The following is an 8,716-nucleotide window of genomic DNA, read 5'->3' as shown; positions in this document are numbered from 1 at the left end:
GTGAGGGGACGCGTGGTGGCTCCTCGGAACGCAGCCTGGCCTGAACTTCCGAGGATCCCCTTGATTTTCTCATACTGTTAGAGAGGATCTAGTTTTTAAAGATATTGTAATGAGGTCGGGGAAGGCAAAGATTGCGTCAATCTATTTTTTAAATATAATCCCTCTCTTTGTGTCCTGCAGACTGCCTAGTAAATAGTAGTCAGTAACTTTCATGGAATTGAGACGAGGCACTAAATAGCAGGTAGATATAAAATGTAAAGGAGTGATGGAGGAGAAACTCCTTGATTGTATATCGTTCAAAGTGTATTATCTTAAATCTGAAGCCAGCTGCATGAGAGTTGGGGATGGCGATTTTTACAAGTGTAGCAGCCTGAGGGTAAATGACCTCTTCAGAGTCTAGGAACAGCAAACAATTGGGCCTTGTTAGGTAAGCAAGGAACAGATTCCCGAGAGAATTCCGTGCTGTGTGATGAAGAGTTTCGTCTTTACTCTGTAGAGGATGGAGAGCCATGAAGAGTCTTAGGGAATACTGTTGAAGCTGGGTGGGGAGAGACTGAGGCAAGGGAACAAATCAGAAGGTTCTCATAGTGACCCATGTGGGAGATGAAATTCAGCTAGTTGGGGTGGAGAGTAAAGTGTGGTTTTGAAGATCATTTAGAATTTAAATGATCTAAATAAAGTGCTCATTTATGGATAAAATAATAATAATCTGAGTGAGCAGAAAGATAAGGGTACCATCAACTGAAATAGAAAATAGAGAGGCAGAGGAGGTGTTGGGGCAGAAGGATGAGTTTTGTATTGGATACATTAAGTTTGGTTGAGTAAGTTTAACTGCGATTCTAATGTTCGGAGGGGAGTAAAACCTGTTTTTAATGCGCAGCAGAATGAACCAGGGCTTTGGAATTGGAAGGTCACTGGAGACTCACGTCCTAGCTATGATAATTGAGTGATCTTGAGCACATCTCTACATTTGCTACATTTTTTTTAAGTCTCCTCAACGGTATCTGTCTTTTTCCAGTGCTGTAATCACAGCCACAGGTGACTATTGAGCACTTGAATGTTGCATGGAATTGAGATGTGCTATAAGTGAAGAAAATACAAACCAAAAAATTCATACTAAAAAAAGTAAAATATCTCATTAATAATATGTACCACATAATGACATTTAGGCCAACAATGGACCAAATATAATAGGGTGGTCCCATAAGATTATAATGGAACTGAAAAATCCCTGTCATATAGTGACAGCACATTACGCATGTGTTTGTGGAGATGCTGGTGGAAATGAACCTACTGCATTGCCAGTTGTATAAAAGCATAATACACACAATTATGTACAGTATATAATACTTGATAATAAGGGACAATGTTGCTGGTTTATATATTTAGTATACTATACCTTTTATTGTCATTAAATTAATTAATTAATTTATTTTTGAGACAGTCTTGCTGTGTTGCTCAGGCTGGAGTGTGGTGGCGCGATCTCAGCTCACTGCAACCTCCACCTCCCAGGTTCAAGTGATTCTCCTGCCTCAGCCTCCCGAGTAGCTGGGACTACAGGCACTTGCCACCGCGATGGGCTAATAATTTTTTTTTTGTTTTTTTTTTTGCGCGACAGAGTTTTGTTCTTGTCTCCCAGGCTGGAGTGCAATGGCAGGATTTCGGCTCATTGCGACTTCTGCCTCCTAGGTTCAAGCAATTCTCCTCCCTCGGCCTCCTGAGTAGCTGGAATTACAGGCACCCGCCACCACGCCCCGCTAATTTTTGTATTTTTAGTAGAGACGGGGGTTTCACGATGTTGACCAGGCTGGTCTCAAACTCCTGACCTCAAGTGATCTGCCTGCCTCAGCCTCCCAAAGTGCTGAGATGACAGGCTTGAGCCACCATGCCCAGCCTTATTGTTATTTTAGGGTATACTACTACTTACTTAAAAAAATAGCTAACTGTAAAACAGCATCAGGTAGGTCCTTTAGGAGGTATTCCAAAGAAGACATTGTTATCATAGGAGATGACAGCTCCATGTGTGATATTGCCCCTGAAGGCCTTCCAGTAGGACAAGATATAGAGGTGGAGGATGGTGATATTGATGATTCTGACCCTGTGTAGGCTTACTAGGCTAATGTGTGTGTTTGTGTCTTAATTGTTAACAAAAAAGTTTTAAAAGTAAAAGGATTTTTTTTTTTTAATAGGAAAAAGCTTATAGAATAAGGATATAAAGCAAAAATATTGGCTGGGCACAGTGGCTCACATCTCTAATCCTAGCACTTTGGGAGGCTGAGGCAGGAGGAGTTCAAAACCAGCCTGGGCAACATATTTATAAGAAAAAAATTTATTTAAAAAAAAATATTTTTATACGACTGTGCTGTTTGTGAGTGTGTGTGTGTGTGTGTGTGTGTGTGTGTGTGTTTGACATAGAGTTTTGCTCTTGTCACCCAGGCTGGAGTGCAATGGCACGATCTCAGTCCACTGCATCCTCTGCCTCTCAGGTTCAAGCGATTCTCCTGCCTCAGCCTCCCAAGTAGCTGAGATGACAGGTGCCCACCACCACACCTGGATAATTTTTTTATAATGTTAGTAGAGATGGGGTTTCGCCATGTTGGCCAGGCTGGTCTCGAACTCCTGACCTCTGGTGATCTGCCCGCCTTAGCCTCCCAAAGTGCTGGGATTACAGGCGTGAGCCACTGCGCCCAGCTAAGCTTTTTAATTTTAAAATACTTGATTCTTTTGTAATAACCCTTAGTTTAAAACACAAACAGGGCCCATCGCGGTGGCTCACACCTGTAATCCCAGCACTTTGGAAGACCAAGGCAGGTGGATCACCTGAGTTCAAGAGGTCGAAACCAGCTTGGCCAACATGGCAAAACCCCATCTCTACTAAAAATACAAAAATTAGTCGGGCATGGTGGCATGCACCTGTAATCCTAGCTACTTGGGAGGCTGAGGCAGGAGAATCTCTTGAACCTGGGAGGTGGAGGTTGCAGTGAGCTGAGATTGCACCACTGCACTGCAGCCTGGGCAACAGAGTGAGACTATCTCAAAAAAAAAAAAAAAAAAAAAAAAAAGAAAGAAAGAAAAATTAAAAAGCTTATAAAGTAAAAAAGTTAACAGTAAGCTAAGGTTAATTTATTATTGAAAAAAGAAGACAGTTTTAAAGTATATTTAGTGTTGCCTAAGTATACAGTTTATAAAGTCCAGAGTAAGGCAGAAGAATGTGCTAGGCCTTCATATTCCCACACCACTCACTCACTGACCCACCCAGAGCAACTTCTAGTCCTGTAAGCTTCGTTCATGGTAAGTGCCCTATGTGGTGCACTCTTTTTTCTTTTCTTTTCTTTTCGAGACGGAGTTTCACTCTTCTTGCCCAGGCTGGAGTGCAATGACGTGATCACAGCTCACTGCAACCTCTGCTTCCCAGGTTCAAGCGATTCTCCTGCCTCAGCCTCCCAAGTAGCTGGGATTACAGACATGTACCACCACAGCTGGCTAATTTTGTATTTTTAGTAGAGACGGGGTTCTCCATGTTGGTCAGGCTGGTCTCAAACTCCCAACCTCAGGTGATCCACCCACCTTGGACCATTTTCTTTTATACCTTTGTGTGTGTGTGTGTGTGTGTGTGTGTGTGCACGCGATACTTTGCCTATGTTTAGAGACACAAATACTTACCATTGTGTTACAGTTGCCTACAGTATTCAGTATAGTAACATGCTGTATGGGTTTATAACCTAGGAGCAATAGGCTATACCATATAGCTTAGGTATGTAGTCGGCCATACCATCTAGGTTTTGTAAGTACACTCTACGATATTCCCATCACCAAATCACTTTCCGATGCATTTCGCAGAACGTATCCTGTTGTTAAATTACTCAAGACTGTCCTATCTTTATGTTAATTATTTATTGAAGTGATTTTTTGGATATGTTGTGTTAAATAAAATATATTATTAAAGATCATCTCACCTGTTTATCTTTACTTTTTTGAAAATGTGGCGACTAGAAAATATAAAACTGCATGTTTGGCTTACACTATATTTCTGTTAGAGTGCAGTGCCTTAGATTTCAAACCTACATGTGGAGGGCGGCATCTGTGCCATATGCTCAGTGCCTAGAACAGTGCTGGGCACACAGTAGATACTCAACAAATATTTGTGAATAATGAATGAAACTCATGAGTGAATGGAATGAATGAATAAAACTCTGAAAGTGATAAGATCCCCTAGAAGGATGTTTATTATATCGTAACAATATTTGATATAAACTTGCAAAGACTCAGGCTCTAAATGTTGATTTTTGCTTGACGAGAACTCCCTGGACCCCCTGATTATCTCTGATTCAGGTCCCCTGCTGTGAAATGGAACTAGGTGCAAAAGAAATGGAACTAGGTACAAAAGCTGGCAGTTGCATTTCTTTAGAAAAGTGGGAACTGGCTGGGTGTGGTGGCTCATGCCTGTAATCCCAGCACTTTGGGAAGCCGAGGTGGGTGGATCACAAGGTCAGGAGTTCGACACCAGTCTGACCAACATGGTGAAAGCCCATCTCTACTAAAAATACAAAAATTAGCCAGGCATGGTGGCATGCGCCTGTAATCCCAGCTACTCAGGAGGCTGAGGCAGAAGAATGACTTGTACCTGGGAGGCGGAGGTTGCAATGAGCTGAGATCGCGCCACTGCACTCCAGTCTGGGAGACAGAGCGAGACTCTGTCTCAGAAAAAAGAAAAGTGGGAACTGCTGTACCAAGGAGAATGAGGCAAAGTGTGGTGGGAAGAGCAGGGCTTTGGATTCGCACAGACAGGTTTGAATTATGTTCCACTACCAGCTGTCTGTAACTTTTATCTATTTTCTTAACTTTCTGAGTCTCAGTTTTCACCATGAAATGGGGATAGTTTTACATTTAGGTCTGTGATCTATTTTGAGTTTATTTCTGTGAAGGGTGTAAGATCTGTCTAGATTCAATGATTGCCATGTGGATCCCTTGTTGATCTAACACCATTTTTGAAAAGATTGTTTTCTTATTTGTATTGCTTTTGGTCATCTGTCAAAGATCACTGACTATGTGAGTCTGTCTGTGGGCTGTGTATTCGGTCCATTGGTCTATTTGTGTGTTCTTTGACCAGTACCACACTGTCTTGATTCCTGTAGCTTTACAGCAAGTCTTAACTTAGATAATGTCAGTCCTCCAACTTTGTTCTCTTCCTCCAATATTGTGTTGGCTATTCTGAATCTTTTGCTTTTTCGCATAAACTTTAGAATCAGTTTCTAAAGCCAATATCCACAAACTAACTTACTGGAATTTTGATTGGGATTGTATCGAATATACAGATCACATTGGAAAGAACTGACATCTTGACAATATTGAGTATTTGTATCCATGAACATGGAATATTTATTGATTAGTTTGTCTTTGATTTCTTTTATTAGGGCTTTGTAGTTTTCCTCATATACTTCTTGTACATATTGTATTAGATTTATGCTTAAGTATATCATTTTTGGGGTGGTGGTGAAATGAGGATAAAAATAACTCTTGGGATTGTGGGTACCAATTAAATGAGATGACTGATATCAGCTTGCAAACTGCTTGGCACTTAGAGGCATTTCAATAAATGTACATTCTCCTGCACTATCCAACCTGGATTCATTCATACCACTACAGAGTGTAATCACTCAGTCATTGATTGGTCAGTCAAGTATTTATTGAGTGCCTACTCTGTGTCAGGCACAATTCCAGGAGTGTAATACAGTAGCGAAACAAAGCAGACAAAAATCCAGCCCTCATGGAGCAAACTAGTGTGGGAGATAAATAACAAACAGGGAAGTAAAATGCATAAGGTGTAAGAAGTGAGTGGGTGCCATGGAGAAGAAGAAAGCAGAGGAGGGTGGAACACGCAGAGCAGGGGCAGGGCGGCAGTTTTAAATAGAGGTCAGGAAGGCCTCACTGACAAGTAACAACAGAAAAGATTTGAAGAAATGAGTCAGCCCCATGCAGATTGAGGATAGAGGGAGCATTAGATAAAGGCCTGGAGGCCAAAAATGTGACTGTCATTTGGGATGATAGCAAGGAGATCCATGTGGTAGAGCAGCTGGAGTTAAGGTTGAGAAAAGCAAGGAGACAGATCCTGTAGGGTCTTGTAAGACATTGCAAAGACATTGGCTTTTATTCCAGGTGAGGAGGGAAGCTAGTGGATTGTACTGAGCAGGGAAATCGTGTCATCTAACTTAGGCTTTAACAGGATCACTATCACTCTGGTTGTTGTGTAGTAAAGTTGGGAGATGAGTCAGGTAGCTATGGTAATAATCTAGGGGAGAGATGAAGGCAGCTTGGGTGGTAACAATGATAGTAAGAAATAACTGAGGCATATAGACCCCTAGGGGAACTGTGGATGGGCTCAGGGGTGTCCTTGAATTTCCTGAAATGTTATATAAACATTTGTGTGCATACGCAGTTTTGGTGAAGAGCTTTTATGGAGTCTCAAAGCAGTTTTATGATCCAAACAAGAACTAAGTTGGTGGTGAATAATCCGGATACCTCATGCTTGTTCCTAGCTATTCAAAGTCCTCCATTAAGTTCTTTCCACAGACCTTGACTGTAAATCCTCTAGGGCATCTATCCTGTTTGTGAGCCTCTTAAAAGTTTCAACTACCTCCTTTAAGACTGTTCTATCCCTGACTTCCAGTTAAGACTCATCAGGATTGTTACGAAGAAAAAGAGCCGTAAGGAAATGGGTAGATTCTGTTCACGTTCTATGCTACTAACTGGTAGCTTGGGAGCCACAGGCAAGAATTGGGAAAAGGCTTGACACCTTCCTAGAGACAGTGAGGGGCACTTGTAAGGCTAGTCTGTTCTCGGTGGATTCCCTTTTTTAATAAGCTGTGGTCTATGAATCACATAAATCCCAGCAGCAAGAGCTGATTTTATGGGTTGGTTTGCTTAATAGTCACACAATTAAAATAAGTTGTAAAAAACGGTGGTGGTATTTGCCAGGATAAATATTTAAAAGGGAACAGCTGTAGAAAGATATAATAATTCACATCAGCTCATTGTTCTTCATTCTCAATAAAGGCTGCGGAGGTTGGTTCTTAACCAGGGGGGTTTCTTGGCCTCTCCTTTGAATATGTTGTGTTACGGCTGTCAGGTTGAGGAAGGGCAGAGCTGAGAGGAGTCATACTTGCCTTTGGGAGTAGCTGATCCATGACAGAGAGGTTCTGGGATGGGGTTATGGGACGGGGTTAAGAAGATGAGGTCACAGATGTGGTGTGAGGAAAACTCAAAAGTTGCCACCATCTTCCTTGAACTCCTGGGTTGGGTTTTCTAGCGTGAAGTCCTGGTGGTTATGTTTTTCAGGAGACAAGTTAATAATTTTCAGAGGAAAATATGTTTTTTGAAGAGATGAGCCTATTTGAGAGGTAGACCTAAGTTTTCCTTTACAGGGCTCTGGGGCTGGTTGCTAAGGTAGTTTTGATGATAGCTGGTTTTTTAGCTTTGGTGCAGTGGCAGAGGTTGAAGAGAGGTTACCTCTCTTGTCCCTCCTGCCATTCCTGTACATTGGGAGAGCCTCTACCCCTTTTCTTTCCTTCTCTGGGAAGTGCCACTTTAGCCCTCTTGAAGCATTCCTGACCACCCATGCTGCCACCTCCCCTGCCTACAGCTCCTATCTTGGTCTTGGTGATAGATCCTCTTGGGAGGGTCCTTAGTACCCAGACATAGCCTAATACTCCAAGAGGATAAAACTAAGGCTCAGGGAGTAAACTGACTAGGTAAATATCACAGCTAATGGGCGGCAAAGTGGGACTCAGACCCTAGACTTTTGATTAGCCCTCTTTACACTGCATATTACCAGTAGTTTAATATTTTGGTCCTGCCCAATTTCCTTTTTTTTTTTTTTTTTTTTCCAGAGATGCAGTCTTGCTGGAGTGCAGTGGTGCAATCTTGACTTACTGCAACCTCCACTTCCCAGGCTCAAGCAATCCTCCCACCTCAGCCTCCCAAGTACCTGGGACCCACAGGTGCACGCCACCAAAACTGGCTAATTTTTTGTATTTTCTGTAGAGACGCGGTTTCACCATATTGCCCAGGCTGGTCTGGAACTCCTGAGCTCAGGTGATCCATCTGCCTCGGCCTCTCAAAGTGCTGGGATTCCACCACTCCCGGCTAATTTTTATGTAGAGATGGCATCTCGCCACGTTGCCCAGGCTGGTCTTGACCTCCTGGCTTCAAGTGATTCTCCCACCTCAGCCTCCCAAAGTGCTGACATTACAGGCTTGAACCACCGCACCTGCCCCCTGCCCAGTTTCTTATATACTATTTATAATACAACCAGATTGTAATTTCCTTGAAGGTCAGGGCCACTTTTTCACTCATTTATTCAATAAGTATTATTTGAGTGTCTGCTTTGTGCAGGGCATTCAGTGAATAAGATAAACTCAGACTCTGCCTTTAGGAAGAGGTTGATATATACCTTTGAATTCCTTGCAGACCCTTGTACCATAGTGTACACTAAAGAAGTACTCAGTGAACACTGATTATTGTTAATAAGTATTATTGAGTTCTTCTTATATGCCAGTGCTGAGCAACATGTGTGTATGTATTTAATCTTCAGAGTAAACTTGTGAGGCGGGATCTGTTATCAACAGATGAATAGGTCAACAGGTTATGTTATTGCTTTAAGCATTGGTTTTTGCCACTGCAGAACTACGTGAAGAACTTGTTTAACATGCTGTTTCCA

General features: G+C 42.2%; 1 protein-coding gene across 1 annotated transcript in view; it reads left to right on the top strand.

Moving 5' to 3' along the window:
* CCT6B (chaperonin containing TCP1 subunit 6B) overlaps positions 1-8,716 on the top strand; it is a 53,159-nt gene that overhangs the window by 150 nt on the left and 44,293 nt on the right. The window lies entirely within an intron of this gene.

This window comes from Papio anubis, chromosome 17 (genome assembly GCF_008728515.1).
Source record: "Papio anubis isolate 15944 chromosome 17, Panubis1.0, whole genome shotgun sequence".
Classification (NCBI taxonomy): Eukaryota; Metazoa; Chordata; class Mammalia; order Primates; family Cercopithecidae; genus Papio; species Papio anubis.
The sequence above is the reverse complement of the archived record's forward strand: the minus strand, read 5'-3'. Positions and strand labels throughout refer to the sequence as shown.